This window comes from Mustelus asterias, chromosome 13 (genome assembly GCF_964213995.1).
Source record: "Mustelus asterias chromosome 13, sMusAst1.hap1.1, whole genome shotgun sequence".
Lineage (NCBI taxonomy): Eukaryota > Metazoa > Chordata > Chondrichthyes > Carcharhiniformes > Triakidae > Mustelus > Mustelus asterias.
The window spans coordinates 77,677,175-77,699,659 of NC_135813.1; the positions used below are offsets into that span (position 1 = coordinate 77,677,175).

General features: G+C 45.5%; 1 long non-coding RNA gene across 1 annotated transcript in view; it reads left to right on the plus strand.

Moving 5' to 3' along the window:
• Positions 1-22,485, plus strand: part of LOC144502778 (uncharacterized) — a 39,613-nt gene that overhangs the window by 16,024 nt on the left and 1,104 nt on the right. Inside the window, exon 2 of the long non-coding RNA XR_013499384.1 lies at positions 2,389-2,784. This is a non-coding gene — a long non-coding RNA (uncharacterized LOC144502778). The remainder of the gene's footprint in view (positions 1-2,388; positions 2,785-22,485) is intronic.

Sequence of the window (22,485 nt, forward strand, 5' to 3'; positions counted from 1 at the left end):
AGGGGCAATTAAAGCATGGCCAATTAACCTAACGCGCACATCTTTGGACAGTGGGAGAAAATTGGAGCACCCGGAGGAAACCCACGCAGACACGGGGAGAATGTGCAAACTCCACACAGACAATGACCCAAGCTGAGAATCGAACCCGGGTCCCTGACGCTGTGAGGCAGCAGTGCTAACCACTGTGCCACCATGCTGCCCCATGTGCGGGTTAGCTGGATTGACCATGCTTAATTGCCCCTTAGTGTTATGTTAGCGGGACCAGCCAGGGTAAATGCATGGGGTTATGGGGATAGTGGCTGGGTAGAATTGTGGTCGCTGCAGACACGATGGGCCGAATGGCCTCCTTCTGCACTGTAGGGATTCTATAAACAGGACTCATCAAATCCATTCATAAAGTTGCATCACCACTTTCAGCAGCAAGTTCACAACGATCACATCATGGCCTCATCGGCATTATTTAACTTCTCTTTTTGGTTTCAAATTTTGAAACACACCTCATTTTTGTAAATAAATTCAGCCTAGAAAATAAGTCACAAGTTTGTTCTATATACATTTCTCCCTCCCCAAACTATGCCAACCTTTCTCTGTAAGTGCTGAGGTATACTTTCAGCATTTTTCCAAAGTGCAAAGCTGCTTTTGCAGACTGATTAGCCAATATAGAAACGGCTTTGCTAATCCCACAGGCTGGAACAGCTCTCTGTATTTCAGGTAACTGGCCTATCTTTACGTATGATGGTATTCAGTGTACGTCGGGATGCTATTGCTGTGTGCTGGGAGTTATATTATGCCCAGTCCTGTTCCCACCACATCTCCATCCACATTCGCGTCACAGTTGAATCATTGGATAACAACAACTAGTTTCATTTCCATACAGGAAAAATTGTCTGAAGAATTTTGCATTAAAGGGAATCGCAAATAAGGAATCCAGTGTGCTGAAACAGCGTGCTTTGGAAAAATAGGACAATTTGGAAAGCAAATACTCATAGAGGAGAGGGGACTGGGGCCTTATGACTAAAACTGGTGAGACCAACAGCTTAAAACCACCAGTACAACAGGTTTCAGCTCTTAACTTAGCAGTTTAAAGAAAAAGACAGGCCCGTATTGATGTGTAATCTGCCTCAAGGTTTTCTCAGTAAGTTCGAGATCTCGTGAAGGCATTGGTTCTGAGATCACACCTCCAGAATGTCCAATGAACACCCAAAACATGTTGGTCCTCCAGTGCAAGGAGTTGTCCCCGACTGAGTGTTGCAGACTGGCACATTACAAGGTTATGTGGTGAAGGACGCATTAAAGCTTGGGACAGCTGTCGCAATGGGGAATGTCGCTGCCCAAGACATTTCAACCACTGTGAACCGAGGGGAGCAGAACCTCCACGGGCTGAATGACTCACTGACTGTATACAGCGAATATTACATGTATCTCAGCTGGACTGAAGCACCTCGGAGTGCAACTTTTTCTATGTGGACAACCTTTAAAATAACTTTGCAACATTTGTAAGACCACTGAAACATTTCCTTGACTGTATTGAAGCATCTCAGAGTGTTACTTGAAGTATGTTAAGAGCCTGAATATTATTGCTTTGTGTGTGATGGTCATTTTGGAGTGTTGGTAATGTTCTCACAGGTCGATGAATAAAGTATATTTTTGGGGGAAAAAAGGTCCAATTAAAGGACATGATTTTTAAAAATTAATTTGTGGGACATGGGCATCGCTGGCTGGCCAGCATTTATTGTCCATCCCTAGTTGCCCTTGAACTTAGTGGCTTGTTTGGCCATTTCAGAAGGCAGTTGATAGTCAACCACATTACTGTGGCTCTGGAGTCACACGTAGGCCAGACCAGGTAAGGACAGCAAATTTCCTTCCCTAAAGGACATTAGTGAACCAGTTGGGCTTTTCCGACAATCGACAATGGTTTCATGGTCGTCAGTAGATTCTTAATTCCAGATTTTGTTTTATTGAATTCAAATTCCACCGTCTGCCATGGCAGGATTCGAACCCGGGTCCCCAGAACATTAGCTGAATTTCTGGATTAATAGTCCAGTGATAATACCACTAGGCCATTGCCTCCCGCTGCTGAATGAAAGCAAATGTCTCTCTGTTGTTGAATGGTATTGAGGATGATTGCATTGGCGGTGGAGGGGAGCAGCTGATAGTAGATAATTGCTCAAGGCATGCAGAAGGAATCCAACTGAAAGGAAGTTGAATCCCTGTTAGTTGGTGCTCTCCGGACAACTAACAATGCCATTGTCAATGATAGGAGGAAGGTTCACCACCTCTCCTTCTTTGACAGTGGTGTGCAGGCATTTGAGGTAGCACAATGTCCTGCAATTTGGTAATGATATTTATCTTTATTTATGTTAATAAAATTATATCAATCTGCTCCAGTGGACCCAACTCTTCTCATCAGAAAGTGAGAGGCGAAAGCAGAAAATGCTGGAAAAACTCAGCAGGTCTGGCAGCATCTGTGGAGAGAGAATAGAGCCAACATTTCGAGTCTGGATGACCGGTGAGGCTGTTCAACCACAAGGACAAAGCAATCAACAACAAGCTGCAAGGGGTAACAAGGAATGAGCTGAGATGGTGAATAAAGCCGTGGGCAAAAACAAGAGTTCCAGAATGATCTTGCAAGCAGTGAGAGGGTGTAAAGACAGAGGCAAACCAGAAAGGAAGTTCCAGAGAGCCGGAATGTGGTGGCTGAATGAAAGTTTGGAACTGATAGCTCAACAGAAGCAGCAGGAAACAAGGAGAAACGATTTCCTCCGGTGGGGAATCCTGAACAAGGTACACGGCATGATATTTCAATTGGAACTCAGCCAGCTGAAATCAGGAAGCATCTTTTTATGTCAAGGATAGTGAAAACCTGGAGCCTGCTAAGGGTAGGGTGCTGAGTCAATTCATATTTTTAAGACTGAGATTGTTAGGTCAAGGGAACAAGGGACTTGGAGCAAAGGAGGTTAAAGGGAGTTGAGGTGCAGATAGTGAAATATAACCTACTCTCACTTGGACAAGAATTGTAGCTGGTGTTTCTTTCTCTATCCTGTAGTAGCCAAATATCACCAGATCTGGTTGGTTTTACAGAAGGAAAGAATTTGCATCGGTACACCATCACTTCACAGTCTCAGAATCTCCTGAAGTATTTGGCAAGCAACGTGTTAATATTGAAGTTCATTCACTTTTATTATGGAGGACAACACAGGCAGGCAATCCTTGCACAACGAAGACCCATAAACAGAATCCTGCCTTCTTGATTACCTTCTCCCCCTGTGTTGCCACTTTCAGTGACCTGAGTACCTGTACGCCAAGATCACTCTGCCTATCAATACTCTTAAGGATTCTGCCATTTACTGTATACACGTTGATACAATATATCACGATGGCACCTGGAAATTGTAGGTCTATAAGTCATAGTTCACACTGCCTGGAGACATGCAACCGGGAAGGTTGTGGAAAAAGTAGAGGGCAAAACACGTGACCAGTAAGCGGAAAAGAGAGCCCGCGGGAAGGGGAGAAATATCAGTCGACCTGGGGCCAATGCTGTTCATCTGTGCCAGCTGTGGAGGGGATGGCCATTCACAGCCATAACACACCATCTTCAATCCAGAACTCACGCACGCCTGGGGCGCAGTCCATCATCTCCTGATGCAGTCGGATGCCTGACTGTTGATTGCATGCACACTAAGCTGTTTCAGAGGCTGATAAATGTGTTAGACCAGCAATTAGTGTTGAATGTTAGAGTTTCAATCGGAAAGCAGGAAACATTGGTTCATCAATAATAACAGCGAGCAATATTGACAGTGGCTTTCAGAAGGAGATTTTGTTGATTCTAAATCTTGATAACAAAATGAGTTTTAAAATTAATCAATGAACTTGTGAACTTTTTCTCATTTCAGTTGCAAATTATTAAATAGGTGCTACATTTCATCCTGATGTTACACATTAGGTTACACCCTGCCCTTACTAATCAAGAGTGAATCTGCAAAGTTGTAAAAAGGCAAATCTGCCATTTCTTATTTCTTGACATTCACAGAATGATACAATGGTTTCCTTGTGTGCTGTAACCATTCAGCCTGGTGTGCTTGTGTCTGTCTCCGACAAGAGCAAATTAGCAATGTCCTTTCTCCTGCTACTTTCTCATTACATTTACATTCCTTCTTCTCAGCCACTTATTCAATTTCATCTCAAAACCCATGATTGGACCTCCCTTCAGCGCACTCCCAGACTGCATCTATCAGATCCTAACCACTCACTGAGTGAAAAGGCTTTTCCTCAAGTTGCCTTGACTTCTTTCATTGATCACTTTAAATCTATGCCCTTCGATTCTTTGATCCTTCTGCCTAGGAACTGATTCTCTCTGCCCACTCTCCTCTGGAACACCTCAATCATAAGAACATAAGAGCATAAGAACTACGAGAAGGCCATCTGGCCCCTTGAGCCTGCTCCGCCATTCAATTAGATCATGGCTGATCTTTTCATGGACTCAGCTCCACTTACCCGCCTGCTCACCATAACCCTTAATTCCTTTACTGTTCAAAAATGTATCTATCCTTGCCTTAAAAACATTCAATGAGGTAGCCTCAACTGCTTCACTAGCCAGGGAATTCCACAGAATCATAACCCTTTGGGTGAAGAAGTTCCTCCTCAACTCAGTCCTAAATCTGCTCCCCCTTATTTTGAGGCCATGCCCCCGAGTTCTAGTTTCACCTGCCAGTGGAAACAACTTCCCTGCTTCTATCTTATCTATTCCTATCATAACCTTTTATGTTTCTATAAGATCTCCCCTCATTCTTCTGAATTCCAATGAGTATAGCCCAGTCTACTCTGTCTCTCCTCATAAGCCAACCCTCTCAACTCCAGAATCAACCTAGTGAATCTCTTCTGTACCCCCTCCAGTGCCAGTATATCATTTCTCAAGTAAGGAGACCAAAACTGTACACAGTACTCCAGGTGTGGCCTCACCAGCACCTTATACAGCTGCAACATAACCTCACTGTTTTTAAACTCCATCCCTCTAGCAATGAAGGACAAAATTCCATTTGCCTTCTTAATTACCTGCTGCACCTGCAAACCAACTTTTTATGATTCATGCACAAGGACACTTGTAACACTGTGCACCTTTATCTTATGCAGCAGCCTTTGGTGCGGCATCTTGTCAAATGCCTTCTGGAAATCCAGATACACCACACCCACAGGTTCCCCATTGTCCACTGCGCACGTAATGTTCTCAAAAGAATTCCACCAAATAAGTCAAACATGACCTGCCCTTCATGAACCCATGCTGCATCTTCCCAATGGGACAATTTATATCCAGATGTCTTGTATTTCTTCCTTGATGATAGATTCAAGCATTTTCCCTACTACAGAAGTTAAGCTAACCGGCCTATAGTTACCTGTCTTTTGTCTACCTCCTTTTTTTAAAACAGTGGCGTCACATTTGCTGTTTTCCAATCTGTGGGAACCACCCCAGAGTCCAGCAAATTTTGGTAAATTACCACTAGTGCTTTTGCTATTTCCCCCGCCATTTCTTTTCCTACTCTGGGATGCATTCCATCAGGGCCAGGAGACTTGCCTACCTTTAGCCCCATTAGCTTGCCTAACACTACCTCTTTTGTGATTATGATACTTTTTAGGTCCTCACCTGCCATAGCCTTCTTGTCATCCATTCTTGGAATGTTATTATGGGTTAGGACCGTGTGTGAGCCTGGTTCCAGAGGATTGGAGAATGGCCAATATTGTTCTTTTGTTTAAGAATGGAAACAGAGATAATCCAGGTAATTACAGGCCGGTGTCAGTGGTGGGGAAGCTTTTGGTGAAGATACTGAGAGACAGGATTTATTCGCATTTAGAAGTGAATGGATTTGTTAGTGATGGGCAGCATGGTTTTGTGCGGGGAAATTCATGTCTCACCAACTTAAATGAGTTTTTTGAGGAGGTGACAAGAATGATCGATGAGGGAAAGGCAGTTGATGTTGTCTGCATAACTTTAGTAAGGCATTTGACAAGGTCCCTCATGGCAGGCTGGTACAAAAGGTAAAGTCTCATAGGATCCGGGGTGTGCTGGTTAGATGGATATAGAACTGGCTTTCTCATAGAAGACAGAGTAGTGGTGGAAAGGTGTTTTTCAGAATAGAGATCAGTAACTAGTGTGTTCCACATGGATCAGTGCTGGGACCTTTGTTGTTTGTAATGTGTATAAATGATCTGGAGGAAAATGTAGGTGGTCTAATTAGTAAATTTGGGATAACACAAAGATTGGTGGAGTTGCAGATAGAGTCAAGGATTGTCAAAGGATATAGCAGGATATAGATAAGATTGCAGACTTAGGCAGAGAAATGACAAATGGAGTTTAATCCAGACAAATGCAAGGTGATGCATTTTGGAAGATCAAATTCAGGTGTGAATTATACAGTAAATGGCAGAACCCTTCGGAGCATTGACATACAAAGGGATCTGGGCTTACAAGTCCACGGATCCCTGAAAGTGGCCACACAAGTGGATAAGGTGGTCAAGAAGGCATACAGCATGCTTACCTTCATCAGCCAAGGCATCAAGTATAAATGTTGGCAAGTTATGTTACAGCTGTATAAAACTTTAGTTAGGCCGCATTTGGAACATTGCGTGCAGTTCTGGTCACCACACTACCAGAAGGAAGTAGATGCTTTGGAGAGGGTGCAAAAAAGGTTAACCATGTTGTTGCAAGGTGAGAGGGTTTAGGTATGAGAAGAGGTACTCAGAAAGACGGAAGCTGAGAGGTGACGTGATAGAAGTCTATAAAATTATGAGAGGCATAGATAGGGTGGATAGTCAAGGGCTTTTTCCCAGGATGGAAAGGTCGACTACAAGAGGGCACAGGTTTAAGGTGAGAGGTGGTAACTTTAGGGAAGACGGCGGGCAAAGTTTTTCACACAGAGGGTGGTGGATGCCTGGAACGCACTGCCAGTGAAGGTGGTGGAAGCAGGCACGTTAGCAACATTTAAGGTGTATCTTGATAGACACATGAACAGGAGGTGAACAGAGGGATAGAAACTACGTATCGGTGCAGACTTGCTGGGTTGAAGGCCGGGTTCCTGTGCTGTATCGTTCTTTGTTTCTCAGTGTATCAAGCTCAATTCGTTTGTTGAATTTTAATCCTCCTTTAACAATAATCCATGTTACAAAATGAAGATTTGTTGTCCCCTTTGTCACATCTTTCATCTCAACCCATTTTCAGCATCATCAACTGTACCGACATAGATATTCTATTGACAACTATCATGCCATTGATTCATAGAAGTGCTTTAAGTTAAAAATCATTGGCCTCGTGCTGGAAAATGGAGCTACTTAGATTGATTTAACAATTTTAATTATTTTCAATGGCTTTTCTAATGATTGGTTTGGTGTTCACTGTCTCTCAAAGAATTTGAAGGTGTGGGGGTGAGGCGGGGGGGGGGGGGGGGGCGGGTGCAGGGCGCTGAAATTGAAAAAAATGACCAACTTCTAAATAGCCATTCTTCCAAATGAAATGTCACTTCGGGGAATTTAAAGACCTTCATTGTAGAAACTACCCTGGACTGGTTGTGTGAATGGTATTTCATACATCTTTGAATTTGAATAGATTGGAATTACATGCATTGTGGGGCAGCAGTGGGGCATTAATATTGAAGCCGTCGAGAGGTCATTTTTAGCACTGTCGAGTGTCGTGATCATGAACTTACTCTATCCCCGGGGATTTCTTCCTTTACTCTTTTATACTCATCCCTGCCATGTAGTCACCAGCTGCAATAATGCAACTGTCTCAAACCATTAACTTAAGTTTGTTTGATAAATGTAAATATGGTGCAGGTCTTTCAATAAAATCCGTTAAGGGTAATAGCGAGCTGTTCTAATGTGAAAAGAGAACAGCAGAAATGCCTGCTGATCCTCTGTTTGATGTGCATGTCTGATGCATGTGTAAGTTAAGTTTATTTATTAGCTTTTTACCTTATTAGTGTCACAAGTAGGCTTACATTAACACTGCCATGAAGTAACTGTGAAAATCCCCTAGTTGCCACATTCCAGTGATTAAAGTCACAAATAGGTTTACATTAACACTGCAATGAAGTTATTGTGAAAATTCCCCAATTGTCACACTCCGGCGCCTATTCGGGAATACTGAGGGAGAATTTAGCATGGCCAATGCACCTAACTAGCACGTCATCCGGACTGTGGAAGGAAACCAGAGCACCCGGAGGAAACCCACGCAGACACGGGGAGGACATGCAGACTCTGCACAGACAGTGACCAAGTTGGGAATCGAGCGACGGTCCCTGGCACTGTGAAGCAGCCGTGCTAACCATTAGTGTCACAAATGTGCTTACATTAACACTGCAATGAAGTTATTGTGAAAATTCTCAAATCGCCACATTCCGGCACCTGTTCGGGCACACTGAGGGAGAATTGAGCATGGCCAATGCACCTAACCAGTGCACCTTTCGGACTTTGGGAGGAAACCGGAGCACCCGGAGGAAACCCACGCAGCCACGTGGAGAACGTGCAGACTTCGCACAGACAGTGACCCAAGTCAGGAATCGAACCTGGGTCCCTGGCGTTGTGAGGCAGGAGTGCTAACCAAATATTATAAATATGCAGAAATTTTAATGTTGCGATAAACTAAGCAACAATTGCTCTTCAAACATATCTTTTGTTTCATTTGCTGACTTAAGTACATATTCAGTTCACAAATGTGTATTTGTAACCAGATTGCATTGATGTCCAATGGACATTTCAGTACACGACTGTACAGAAATAGAATGCATGCTAGTGGACCATGAGGGATGCTATGATGAAAGAAGTCCGGACAAGTGCGCCTATTGATAGCGGGGGTCAGTGAATGGTAATCAGGAATAGGGATCCTGGATTACTTCCATTCCTCCTAATGGAATATTGTTGCTGTAGCTGAAATCAGAAAACTCCACAACAATGGAGGATTCAGTCGAGGGCTAATGGCTCAGACATTCCTGCTTGACCTTTGAGCCACGAGAGACCTTACTTTCATTCCCATTTACCATCTGATGCCCTCAGTTTTAGAATTTGTGTGCAACCCAACGAAGGTCTTGGAACAGTGGATAGAGAGTTGCAGCAAAATATAATCAAAGCACAATTCCAATTCTGAACTGTGCCAAGAATAATGAGGTTAGTGGTCTTGACAGACAAGTTTGGCACCCTATATCTATTTAATATCCCCCTTACAGACCACTCAGCTGTACCAGTTCCTGAGCAGCTGATTTGGTCATCTTTATAGACACCACTTCGAGCCACTCAAAAGAACGACCATAAAGCATTTCTAAAGTTGTATTTCTGTGGAGTCAGAAGGAAGAAAAATGTTTTTTAAATTAATTTGTGGGACATGGGTGCTGCTGGCTGGGCCAGCATTTATTGCCCATCCCTAGTTGCCCTTGAACTGAGTGGCTTGCTAGGCCATTTCAGAGGACAGTTGAGAGTGAACCACGTTGCTGTGGCTCTGGAGTCACATGTAGGCCAGACCAGGTAAGGATGGCAGATTTCCTTCCCTAAAGGACATTAGTGAACCAGGTGCGTTTTTCCCACAACCGACAATAGTTTTGTGGTCATCAGTAGATTCTTAATTCCAGATACTTTTTCCTTATTGAATTCAAATTCCACCAGGCTTGGTCCCTCCAGGCTTGGCAAAAATATTGTGGCCCATGTTTGGCTTTCTCTCCCTCTCAGGCCTGATGGTGCATTGAAGCTGGCTGGAATCAATCAGGCCCCAGGTTGTAACTTACACCAGCTCATGCGACTTGTTAATTCCATTTAAATGCGGCCTGATTCTGAAGTAGGCAATGACTGACACACAAAGCAGTTGCTCTGTCGCCAGCTTTGACAAAGGGTCATCTGGACTCGAAACGTCAGCTCTTTTCCCTCCCTACAGATGCTGCCAGACCTGCTGAGATTTTCCAGCATTTTCTCTTTTGGACTCTGTCGCCTTGCTGCCCATTGTGGTTGAATGTCAGAATTTGACCCTAAATATATTTAAAGTCTATTCATAAAGTTGAACAAGGAATCGATTTGTCAATTGGCACGTTTGAGATGGTCCAATAGAAGGTACATTCTAACTGCTCTTATTTTAATAATATTTTAACACATTGTGGAATTGTAATTAAATGTAAATAACTTAAAAAGAAACATCTCTAATCATCAGATTGTTAAACTTAATTCCATTCAAGGGAACCATGCTGGTAGAAGCAACTTCAAATGGCAATGATGTTGCTGCTTGACAAATTAAATTTGACCTTGGAAAGCCCTCCATATTTAATTCCTTTTTCTCAATGTTTTTCAGCTGTATTGAATAATGTGTTAGAGATTCGTCTCATTCTATTTGGATAAGAGTTCCAGCTCTAAAGCTTTGCCAAGAAAGTGCGTGCATGTTTGCCTAAAATGTGCTCAATCATATAACAGTGAATGAGTGTGTCCTTCAATTCTAACAAGCTAAAACACCAGTTATATTTTGTATACGCAGACATTATTGTTGCATATTACTTTTGGCCTTATCTGGTTGGATCTGGTTGGATCTGGTATGATGTTGCCGATGCACAGACACCTGGATAAAATGTAAATGGGTTTGAATCTTAAGGTCTTGATTCAAAATACAATGTAGTGTAGTGGGGTGAAAGTCTTACAGTGGAAAAGGAAGCCATTTGTCCAATCCAAAATGCAAAATGGCTCCTGGAGTCATTTATTCTGAAAATCACAATTTTAAATTCCCCTAAAATAATTCTTAAAAATCACGGTGGATATTCCGTGGTTATCTTTGATTTTCTGCTACAATCAGTGGGGCAGAACTTCAACAGCTCCCAGCGCAAAGTGAACACGCACTTGAGCGAAAGCCACAAGCAACTTTGGCACTCGTGCCTCATTTGATTAAAATTGGTAAACACCCAACACTACTTGAAACGTTCATTGGCAACTCGCGGGTTGAGGCTGGGAAATTGCCATTAATTACGCTATTTAAATGCAGCCCGCATCTCTCAAAGGTGCACTTTCACTGCATTGAACTGAATTCACGTTGTATAGGAGAAATGGGAGGCAGGGAGGTGCTCAGGAACGAACACCCACTTTGCTGATTCGACTTTGAGTGCGAGCAGGAGGAGGGAGTTTCTCTTCCCTCAAGTGATGATGGGTGTCAAGGCAAATTTGCCCAACACTAGTGGGCAGAAAGGCTGAAGCAGGACAATTCAAGGAGTGTTGCTCGCAAGCCCAGGCCATGCCGTAAGGAATTAAATGACCTCACCAAAGCTTCTAAAGCAAAACACCTTCTCGCACCTCCCTTATCTTTTCTTAACCTTGCACCACACCAGGATCCAGCACTCCAGGGCCTTCCCTTTCCTGCATCCCATCATAGTTAAGCCACACCAACACAGGTCATTCAACTTCCATGTGCTGCTACTGGCACATTCCACACCTTAAGTTTAAGTATTAGTGTCATAAAAGTAGCCATGATGTGGAGATGCTGGCATTGGACTGGGGTGGGCACAGTAAGAAGTCTCACAACGCCAGGTTAAAGCCCAACAGGTTTATTTGGAATCACGAGCTTTCAGGTGAGTCACCTGATAAAGAAGCAACGCTCCGAAAGCTCGTGATTCCACATAACCTGTTGGACTTTAACCTGGTGTTGTGAGACTTCTTACTGTGTCACAAGTAGGCTTACATTAATACTGCAATGAAGTTACTGTGAAAATCCCCAGTTGCCACACTCTGACGCCTCTTCGGGTACATTGAGGGAGAATTTAGCATGACCAATGCATCTAACGAGCATCTCTTTTGGACTTATGGGAGGAAACCGGAGCACCCAGAGGAAACCCACGCAGTCACAGGGAGAATGTGCAAACTCCATGTACGCAGTGACCCAAGCCGAGAATTGAACCTGGGTCCCTGGTGCTGTGAGGCAGCAGTGCCAACCACTGTGCCACCGTGTCACTTTATAATCCCCATGGCCTTCCCCAAGCTCCCCTCCACCCCTTTAGTTCCCCACACCTATGCCACCTTTCATACATCAGCAGTGCTATTTGACTATGATAGCCACACCTTCAGACATTTTCAGCAGTACACAAACAGACACACTCCATTCTTCTCGCAGGAACAAGGACACGGGAGCAGGGAGCAGGGGGTGCCGTCAGAGATAACAATCTGAAATATGAACCCCAAGCCCCAGCGTCCATTTTAAGTCCAAAAGTGGGTGCAGCAATGTTGTATTTCTCCCTTAAGAAGAATATATTTTTATGGTCCTGCCTTTACTGCAGTTCAGCAAGTTTGGACTTCTGGTCTGAGTGTGACATTCTCTGTCATGTGTATCATTTGCTGAAACAAAACTGATAAATTGTTTTGCTTTTGAAGCCTCATCCTAATGTTCAAATCCTTCCATGGGGTGGGGGTGGAGGGTGGGGGGGGGGGGGGCGGATTCGCGCCTCCCAGTCTCCGTAACTCACTAAATATTTGGCATTCCCCACTTCCTTTATCCCTCCTTTAGAGGCTGTGCCTTCAGCTGTGTGCGTCCAAAGTTCTGTGATTGCATCCTTAATCCTCCCTCTTTCTCCCGTTGTGATGCTGCTTAAAACCTGCCTCTCAGACCAAGCTTCTCATCACCTACACGAGCATCTCCTTCTTTACCTCGGTCTCAGTTTCAGGCCACAGTGAAGCACCTTGGGACATTTTATAATGTGAAAGGTACAATATAAATGCACGTTGTATGCAGAGTAAGCAGGAGAGTGCTAATAGAATCATAGACTCCCTACAGTGCAGAAGGAGGCCATTCAGCCCATTGAGTCTGCACCAACCACAATCCACCCAGGCCCTACCCCCTTAACCACACATATTTACCCTAGTTAGTCCCCCTGACACTAAGGGGCAATTTCGCATCGCCAATCAACCAAACCCGCACTTCTTTGGACTGTGGGAGGAAACTGGAGCACCCGGAGGAAACCCACGCAGACATGGGGAGAACGTGCAGACTCCACACAGACAGTGACCCAAGGCTGGAATTGAACACAGGTCCCTGGCACCATGAGGCAGCAGTGCTAACCACTGTGCCACTGTGCTGCCCCAAGGTGAGGCAACCTTGAAGAATTTGTTTGGTGCCAAGTGGCCCGGGTAACCGGCTTTGTTTCTGTGGTTCCTTGCTTTGCATGGAGTGTTCTGGCGCCGCCATTGTAAGTGAAGCTAGTTGGAATATCAAACTGAAATAGTGCTACTTCTACAGCTAATGAATAACCTCTGCTTAAACAGCCATGCAGCCTCATGCATTCAGCAGCAACAAGCTTCTAATTTAATCAAACAGGATTTGCATTCTAATTAGTCACTTGGTAATGTGCCCAAAGCCATTGGCAACACAAAGGCTCAATAATAAACCCAGTGCTGCAAATAGAACATTTTATTTTCCAGATAGAATTCTTGTTGCAACTGGGACATCATTATAAAAGATGTTCTCAGGTGTTCTCCACGGGGCGGCATGGTGGCACAGTGGTTAGCACTGCTGCCTCACAACGCCAGGGACCCGGGTTCAATTCCCGGCTTGGGTCACTGTCTGTGTGGAGTTTGCACGTTCTCCCTGTGTCTGTATGGGTTTCCTCCAAGTGCTGCAGTTGCCTCCCACAATCCAAAAGACGTGCTGGTTAGGTGCATTGGCCATGCTAAATTCTCCCTCAGTGTACCCGAAAAGGCGCCGGAATGTGGCCACTAGGGAATTTTCACAGTGATTGTGAGAATCTAACTAATTAGAATCTCTACTTAGCAATTTAGCATGGCTAATCAACCTAACCCGCACATCGTTGGATTGCCCCTTAGTGTCCCAGGATGCGTAGGTTAGAGGGATTAGCGGGTAAACATGTGGGGTTACGGGGATAGGGTTTGGGTGGGATTATTGTCAGTGCAGACTTGATGGGCCAGATGGCCTCCTTCTGCACTGTAGGGTTTCTATGATTCTATGAACTTCATTGCGGTGTTAATGTAAGCTGACTTGTGACACTAATAAATAAACTTAGGTAGAATTGAACAGAACATGGAGTTCATGGTAATCTACAGTTGGGACTATAGTGTTTCCAAAATTAGCAATTGTTTTCTCCTCGTAGAGTGCCTTGTGTCAGTGCTGTGCTCAATCTAATGCTGAGTTTAAACATCGATCCAGCACGTAAAATGTGTTTCCTCTCCTGACCCGTCATGTCAGTTCTCATGTGATCAGAGTGAGTTCGGGACTCATCTGTCTTGAAAACCCATTCAAAATGTTGATCAAAGCAGATAGACCTTCTCTGAGTTTACAGTGAAATTGAAGCCAGTCAGTGCTTTAATTGTCTTGTATTGGATAGAACGGTGTTTCGCAGTGTGCTTGGTGTAAATCTCCCAAACAGAGGCACGTCGTTCAATCTTTCCTGACCTGAGTCAACTGTTTGTTACGAGTCAGGTTGAAATGAACCAAGTTTTTTTTTGGATATCCAATTGTTTCACATCATTGTTCACTGAACAAGGAAGTGGGCTTAGAAACTCACATGGATCCAATACACATGCGAATGTGGGCGTTGGATAATAATACTTAAATTTTTGATCAAATTTCTTGAGAAAAGTGATCAATTCCCAAACTTCTGCACCAAAAATAGAAACTCTCCAGCCTTCACTTAAATTGATATCTCCAGCTGGTTCAGCATGATGGCACAGTGGTTAGTTAGCACTGCTGCCTCACAGCACCAGGGACCCAGGTTCGATTCCCGGCATGGATCACTGTCTATGTGGAGTTTGCACATTCCCCCCATGTCTCCGGGTGCTCCAGTTTCCTCCCACAGTCTGAAAGACATGCTGGTTAGGGTGCATTGGCCGTGCTAAATTCTCCCTCAGTGTACCCGAACAGGCGCCGAAGCGTGGCGACTAGCAGATTTTCACAGTAACTTATTTGCAGTGTTAATGTAAGCCTGCTTGCGACAACAATAAATAAACTTTAAACTTAATCATAGAATCATAGAATCTCGACAGTGCAGAAGGGAGGCCATTTGGCCCATCGAGTCTGCACCGACTCACCAACAGAGCATTCCCCCCAGACCCTAACCCTGTAACCCAATGTATTTACCCCGCCAATCCCCCCAATAATGTCTAAGAAGTAAAAGTATCATGGAATTAAATTTCTGTGCCCAGATTTTCAGGGAGCCATTTAGAAATGGGGAGCGGGACCCGATTTCAACATTCCTTCCCCCCATTCCTGGTGCCCCCAAGTTTTCACCTGCACGCAAATGGGTGCAAGTAAGGAGCCCGCACCCTCTATTTCTGACCTGGCCGACTCCATTGCAGGGGCTGGTTTAGCTTCTGGGTGGCTCATGATTCATTACCCCTCAGAGGAGTCATAAACACAGTCTGAATTTGGAAACTTTTGTACTAGAATTCAAATTCCTACACTGCAGAAGGAAGCCATTCAGCCCATCAAGTCTACACTGGCTCTCCGAAAGAGCATCCTACCTAGGCTCCTGTGCTATCCTCATAACCCCGCGCATTTACCCTGCTAATCTACACATCTTGGGACACTATGGGGAAATTTAGCATGGCCAATCCACCTAACCTGCACATCTTGGGACTGCGGGAGGAAACCAAAGCAGCCAGAGATGCTCATAGGTAAGGTCAAAGGTAAGGCCCCTCCCATGCCCCAATACCCCCATTCCAACTCAGTGCCATCCTATGCCCGCACCTAACCCAAATGGACCCCTCTAGCCCCAGTGCCAACTCATGCCAATTTATGGCCCTTCATATGAACATATGAGATAGGAGCAGAAGAGAGATTATATTCAATCAGGTCACAGCTGATCTGTTTGTGTTTTGAATTCCACATTCCTATCTACCCCGATAACTCTTGATTCCTTTGCCTAACACGAACCTGTTTACCTGTATATTGTCTTAAAAATATACAATGACCCCGCCTCCACCATCTTCCGAAGCAGAAAGTTCCAAAGTTGTCCGACCCTCTGAGAGAGAAAAATTCTCCTGTCCTAAAAGACCCCTAATTTTAAAATGGTGCTCCCTAGTTCTGGACTCACCAGAAGAGGAAATATCCTTTCCACATCCACTTGTCAAGGCCATTCATTATCTTAGATACAGCAATCAAGTCACCCTTCACTCTTCCAAACTCCAATCGAAACAAACCTAACCTGTTCAACCTTGCCCATTCACCCAACATACCAATGAGCAATATCGTAACACTGGCTTGTGTGGATCTGCTCAGAAAGAAAATCCATAAATATTCTTTTGAAGAAAACCTGCAGTCCCTACAATTCTATAAAAGTATCAGACAGACCATTAAAGTAGCAGCATGAGGTTTCAACCACTTCACACCTCTTCACTCTGCATAGGTAAACATTGAGACATTGAAAAAAGTGATCACAGACAGAACAACTTATTATAATCACTTAAAGATGTCAATCAAGCAAAGTCAGTGGCTCTCTCTGGTTGTCAAAACAGGAACCCCCGATGAGAAAATCATTTTGATTCTGAGCTCTCAGTCAAGCGTGCATAAAGAGGATGAGTGTAGGAACGCTTTATGCAGATTCATAAAAGGATTTTCTTAGCAGGGATTTTGTTCAATTCACAGACTTCTCCTTTGTTCTCTATCTTCTCGAGCTGATCAAGAGGTTGGGAAGTTAGGATGGTTTCTTCTGCCAATGAGGGCTGTGCCCTTTACCTCCCAAACACCTATTAATATACTTCACGTCAGCACAGTTGACAAGTTCACCCAGATGTGGCACTTGGTACAGGTTGCTACTAACAGGTTGGCAGTATGCCCATACTAGTCGTGCTACCAACCTGGTGATGCCAACCTGGAGGGCAGGCGGGTGTTGGCTCCAATTGCGTGTGCGGGTGGGGGAGGGGTGGTGGTGGCCAAGAATCAGGGGTATGAAGGAGTCGATGATCGGGGGAAGTGGGGGAAGGAGCCAATGATCGGGAGCGAGGGAGCCAATGTTTGGAGGGATGGAGGGGAAGAGGCAAATGAGCAGAGGGAAGGTGGGCACAGGGCCAATGATTGGAATGGAAGAGTGGGAAGGGGTTGATGATTGGGAGGAAGTGACAGGGGGGAGAGAAATGTCGACTTCAACTGGGGGTGGGAAGGAAAGCCCTGAGACCTCTGTGGTGGGCTGGGGGGAGGTTTATTGCTGTAACGATTGGGGCATCCCAATCTTAGTGCAGCCGGGTTTTGCCAGCATTTTGAGGTCTAACCCCCCTCCCCCAAATGCCCCTGCCCCCCCCCCCCCCCCCCCCCCCCACCAACCTCAGAAACAGCACTTGTTTTGATAAGATTCCCACTTTATTTCTAGGGATAGGTGGTTTACCCCAATTCAATCACTTGTTTTGATCCATCTGGCCACTGCCCAGAGGACGGTTACCCAAGGTGTCCCTCCACTCCTTGCCTTCCTCCCCCCTCCCTCCCCTCACTCCCCACCCCCAGTCCATCAGTTCGCCTCGAGGTCATCTTTCAGCTTTACTCATGCTGATGGCCAACTGTTAACTCCTGTCTGATACTTCTTTCAATGAGAGGGTACAATACACCATCCTATTGTCGTGGAAATGTCAACATGGAAGCCTGTACCCAGAGACCTGGGGGAGGGAAAGAGACAGAATCTTCTGCGAGGGGTTATAGAGTCATAGAGGTTTACAGCATGGAAACAGGCCCTTTGGCCCAACTTGTCCATGCCACCTTTGTTTTTAAACCCCTAAGCTAATCCCAATTGCCCACATTTGGCCCATATCCCTCTATACACATCCTACCCATGTAACTAAATGCTTTTTAAAAGACAAAATTGTACCCATCTCTACTACTACCTCTGGCAGCTTGTTCCAGACACTCACCACCCTCTGTGTGAAGAAATTGCCCCTCTGGACACTTTTATATCTCTCCCCTCTCACCTTAAAACTATGCCCTCTAGTTTTAGACTCCCCTACCTTTGGGAAAAGATATTGACTATCTAGCTGACAATTCACAATTGTTTCACAATTATTTCCTACTAATTCTACGATATTCAAAAACTACCAGTTCTTGCACCTCTTATTAATCCATGTTGACTTCACTTAATCATATTATAATTTTCCTTGTGCTCTTGACGCCCACCTAATAAGAGATTCTAGCATCTTGCCTACTTCTGATATCAGGCTAACTGGCCTTTGGCTCTCCATCACCTCTCTTCCTCCTTCTTTACATAGTAGGGTTTCCCCGGGGGAAAACAATCGGCATCACATCTTTCTGTTGGGAAGACATCTGTAGAATGAATTTAACAGGGAGGAACTCTGAGTCAGCGACTGCTGTAAAATACACCCAGGGACTTGGGCCCATGGTATTAAGAAGATTATGATGTACAATGAAATAATAAAAAGTATGTGACAGGAGGTGTCAACATTTGCTTCTGCAAATCTGTCTAGCAGCAGGTTTAAACATTGAATATTAAAGGAGGTTAGAGACATTATTAATCGGAACTCATGTTTGATCAGCATATCACTTTATACAGCACTCTTGAGCTCCTGGTCTATGTGTATTCCAAGCCAGATTCTCCCACCTTCATAGAATCATACAATGAAGAAGGAGGCCATTTGGCCCATCGTGCCTGCACCGACAACAATCCCACCCAGGCCCTATCCCCGTAGCTCCATGTATTTACCCTGCTAATCCCCCTGACACCAGGAGCAATTTAGCATGGCCACTCCACCTAACCCGCACATCTTTGGACTGTGGGAAGAAACCGGAGCACCCGAAGGAAAACCACGCAGATACAGGGAGAATGTGCAAAATCCACACAGACAGTGACCCAAGGCCGGAATTGAACCCGAGTCCCTGGCGCTGTGAGGCAGCAGTGCTGACCACTGTGCCACTGTGCCTGATCCCGCTGCTGTGAATGGAGATTTGACCGAGCACCAAATTCTCCACTATCGCGGGCAGCAGAGGCGGGGCGTGAAGGGGCCGGAGAATTCCGGCCGGATCAGCTTTAACCTGTGTAACAAGATTAATATACGATGCTGAAGAGCAGTTTGCCATATGAATCTGATGCTGTGTTACACTGGAGCCTGCCCACATTAAATGCTCAGTTCCCATTGCTATAATGGAGATCATAATAATCTTGTGCTTTTGGAGGTAACAAAAATAAATACTTGCAGTTCATGCCAATGTACAATAAACCCGAGGGATCTTTACCCTATTCATGGATAATAAGTACTAGGCATATAAAAATGAATGGATCTGTTAGACACTTTTTTATTATCGAAGGTGAAAGGTATTAACAAAGCATTCATCAGGAGATCATTCACCACTAACAGTACCACTAAGAATGAATTATAGCTCTCTCTCCAGCCAGTAAAGCATTATTGTGAAGCATTCCAGGCCGGCCATTGGTCACTGAGCTGTCAAATAGCACATTTTCTACATTAGTATAGTTTAATGGAACTCACTCTGTTGCTTCTTGAAGGACTAGAAATAGTAATAGGTTATTAAAAAAAATCAATTTGATAAAAATGTGCTGACAGAAGTGTACCAGAGTGTATTACTTTTAATACTGTTATGTAATCAGTCCATAAATGAAAAGTTCTCCAAGTGCTGTGCATACAAATTACTATTTTAAAAAACAAACTGTCTTTTCCAGTAGCCACAGGGTGTAAATGGGAAAATTGTCTTGCTGTAAACCAGAATGAATATGATTCTTTATCCAGGTATTCGTGTCCCTTTTTTTCTCCCATTTATTAGGCTTTAATGCAAAAAGATACGACACGTAATAAACGCTCTGAACTCAAATTACCCAAACAATTTCAATGAAATTATTTTGCCCGCGTGTTTGTCCATCTTTGTGTTTCTTTCTCCAAGACAAGGGAAATTATCAGTGAATTCATCCAACATTCATCCAATTTACTATTTCACACAAGCAACGAGCTTTTACAAGTTGTACATTCGCTCATCATCTATAAAAATCAATGATCTTGTTATTGTTTGTAAGATTATATTAGTTAACATGTGGTTTAAGTTAGTTAATACAGGTTTTATTGCTGTACCTTATAGTTGTAATCTCTATAGTGGAAAGTTATTTTCAATTACCTAGAGGGCAATTTAATGAGAAAAATTCGAAGTGCCTAGCGAGCGTGAAAATGGGAGTTTCAGGTCTGTTTTTTGGGCAGGTGTAAATTGTGTATCTCATGCACTCAGAGTAGGAAAAAATGGATTAGTCCGTATCTAGCCACTAGAGGGAGTGGGTGGGGCTTAACTCACCAGGAAAGCTCTGCAGCAGCAGAAGGAGCCATTGCGCATGTGCAAACCTATGTGGCTGCACATGCGCAATGGCAACCAGCAGAGGCCTGACAGGTTTGATAGAGAGCTTTGACCCAGCACCGCCCGCCCCCCAGCTATCCCAGGGCCCTGCAGCCAATCGCGAGCCCCCCCCCCATGCAGAAATGTTACCCCCCCCCCCACCGCTGCAGAGTTGCAACGGAGCCCCCTCCCTCCCTCCCACACCAATTGCAATGCAGAGTGGCAGTGGGCCCCCGGCCCTCCTCACCATCGATTGCGGAGCAAAGTGGCAGTGGGCCCCCCCCCCCCCACCCGATCAACCTGTCCCGACCAGGCCCTGCCCTTTGAGGCCCCTCCCCCATAGGCCCCACCCCTCAGGTGCCGGGTGCCAGGCTGGCAATGGACAGGGGGCAACACCATCCCTGACCTCGACCACCCAATGGGGCCTGAATGGCCTCCAGTTCTACCGATGAGGCCATCACGACTGGTACCACCTGTTCATGGGGACCACATGTGATCCTGGCTGGAGAAGACCTCTCCCACTGAGAAGATGATGGCTAGTGAGAAACCAGAAAGATATCTGAAATGATTTGAAGGTTTGTGAGATTTTACTACAGCCTGTGGAACATGAGTGAAATTATTTTGGAAATTGGTGGTGAGATTTTGGAGTTTATATAAAAGTATTTAAGGCAAAGGAAACCTGAAAGGAGAGGTGGAAAACATGGTGCTGGATTCCTTAAAAAGTGGAGCAGAAGCTTTGTTTGAAAGGATAGTTGGAAAACCTGGAGTGGCTTCTTAATTCAAACAGCTGATGGAAAGCATTGGGGGCGACCGTATGACAAAAGTTCAAAGCCCAGAATGAGCATGAAACAGGAGAGTTTCAGATGTTTATTTGGTGAGTCCAAATGTTGAAACTAAAAATCCTGAAATCCATTTCTCACCAGTAGGGGGAGTGGGCGGGGCCTAAATAATCCAAAAGCCGGCTGATATCAGCAGAAGACCTTATTGCGCACGTGCAGGTCCCTGCTCAGACAGCAACAGAGACCTGTCACTGCCTCTGCTGTGGTAGCCGGCCTCTGGGGCCTAATACCTCTAATCCCCCACACTAACGCAAGACCATGTGGCCATTCACAACCCCCCCGACTGGACTGCTTGCCCCCCATACCCCCGCACCCAGACCAATCGTTCCCCTTGCATCCCACTCGGCCAGACCAATTGCCGCCTGCACATCCCACGACTGGATCGATCGCCACCCTCCCTACCGCACCCCCCCCACCCCCACCCCCCCCACCACTGAACACTATGCAGAGCAGCAGCAGTCCCCCTCTCCCTCACCTCCCCACCAATCTCGATATAGACTGGCAGTTCTTTCTCCTCCCTCTCCCCACTGATTGCTGTGCAGAGTGCGCAGTGATCCCCCCACCCTCCCCAATTGGCTGGCCCTGCTCTGGCCCTGCTCCTGAGATGGCCCCACCCCTCTCTAGTCCTGCCCCCTTGGCAGTGCCTGGTGCCTGGTGGGCAGTGTCAGGGTGCCTGCTGGGCATTGCCAGGCTGTCAGGTTGGCACTGTCAGCATGCCAGGATGACAGTGCCAGGCTGGCACAGCCCAAGGGCCACTTCCCCTTTCCCCCTTATAATCAGTCCGATCACCGCGCTCCCAACACCCCACCCCCGCCAAACACTATGCAGAGTGACAGTGGCTCCGTCTCCCTCACACCCCCACTAATCCCGAAAGAGAATGGCAGTGGTTCCCCCTCCCTCTCCCCACTGATTGCTGTGCAGAGTGCACAGTGATCTCCCTGTCCTCCCCAACCAGCCAGCTCCTAGTCTGCCCCTGCCCCTCAGATGCCTCCCTCTGGCCCCACTTCTTTGGCACTGCCAGGGTGCCAGGTTGGCACTGTCATCATACCAGGCTGGTAGTGTGAGGCTAACATGACCCAAGGGCTCTCCCCCTTTATCCCAACCTCCCAGTGAGCCTCAATGGCCTCCGGTTCTACTGGCGAGACCATCACATTTGGTCCCCATTCCTGGGGATCAGCCCTGATTCTCGCTGGAGAGAACCTTACCTGGTGAGGCCACACGGGCAAGTGAGCCTGGATGATTCTGTTCCAGGCTCGCTAATTCGAAGCTGAACTCGCCGGATATCCAGTGCCAGTAAAATCGCGTGACGTGAGAAATAGGACATTAGCCTGATTTTTCGGCTCTCGCGCAATCTTACTGGCTCGCCTC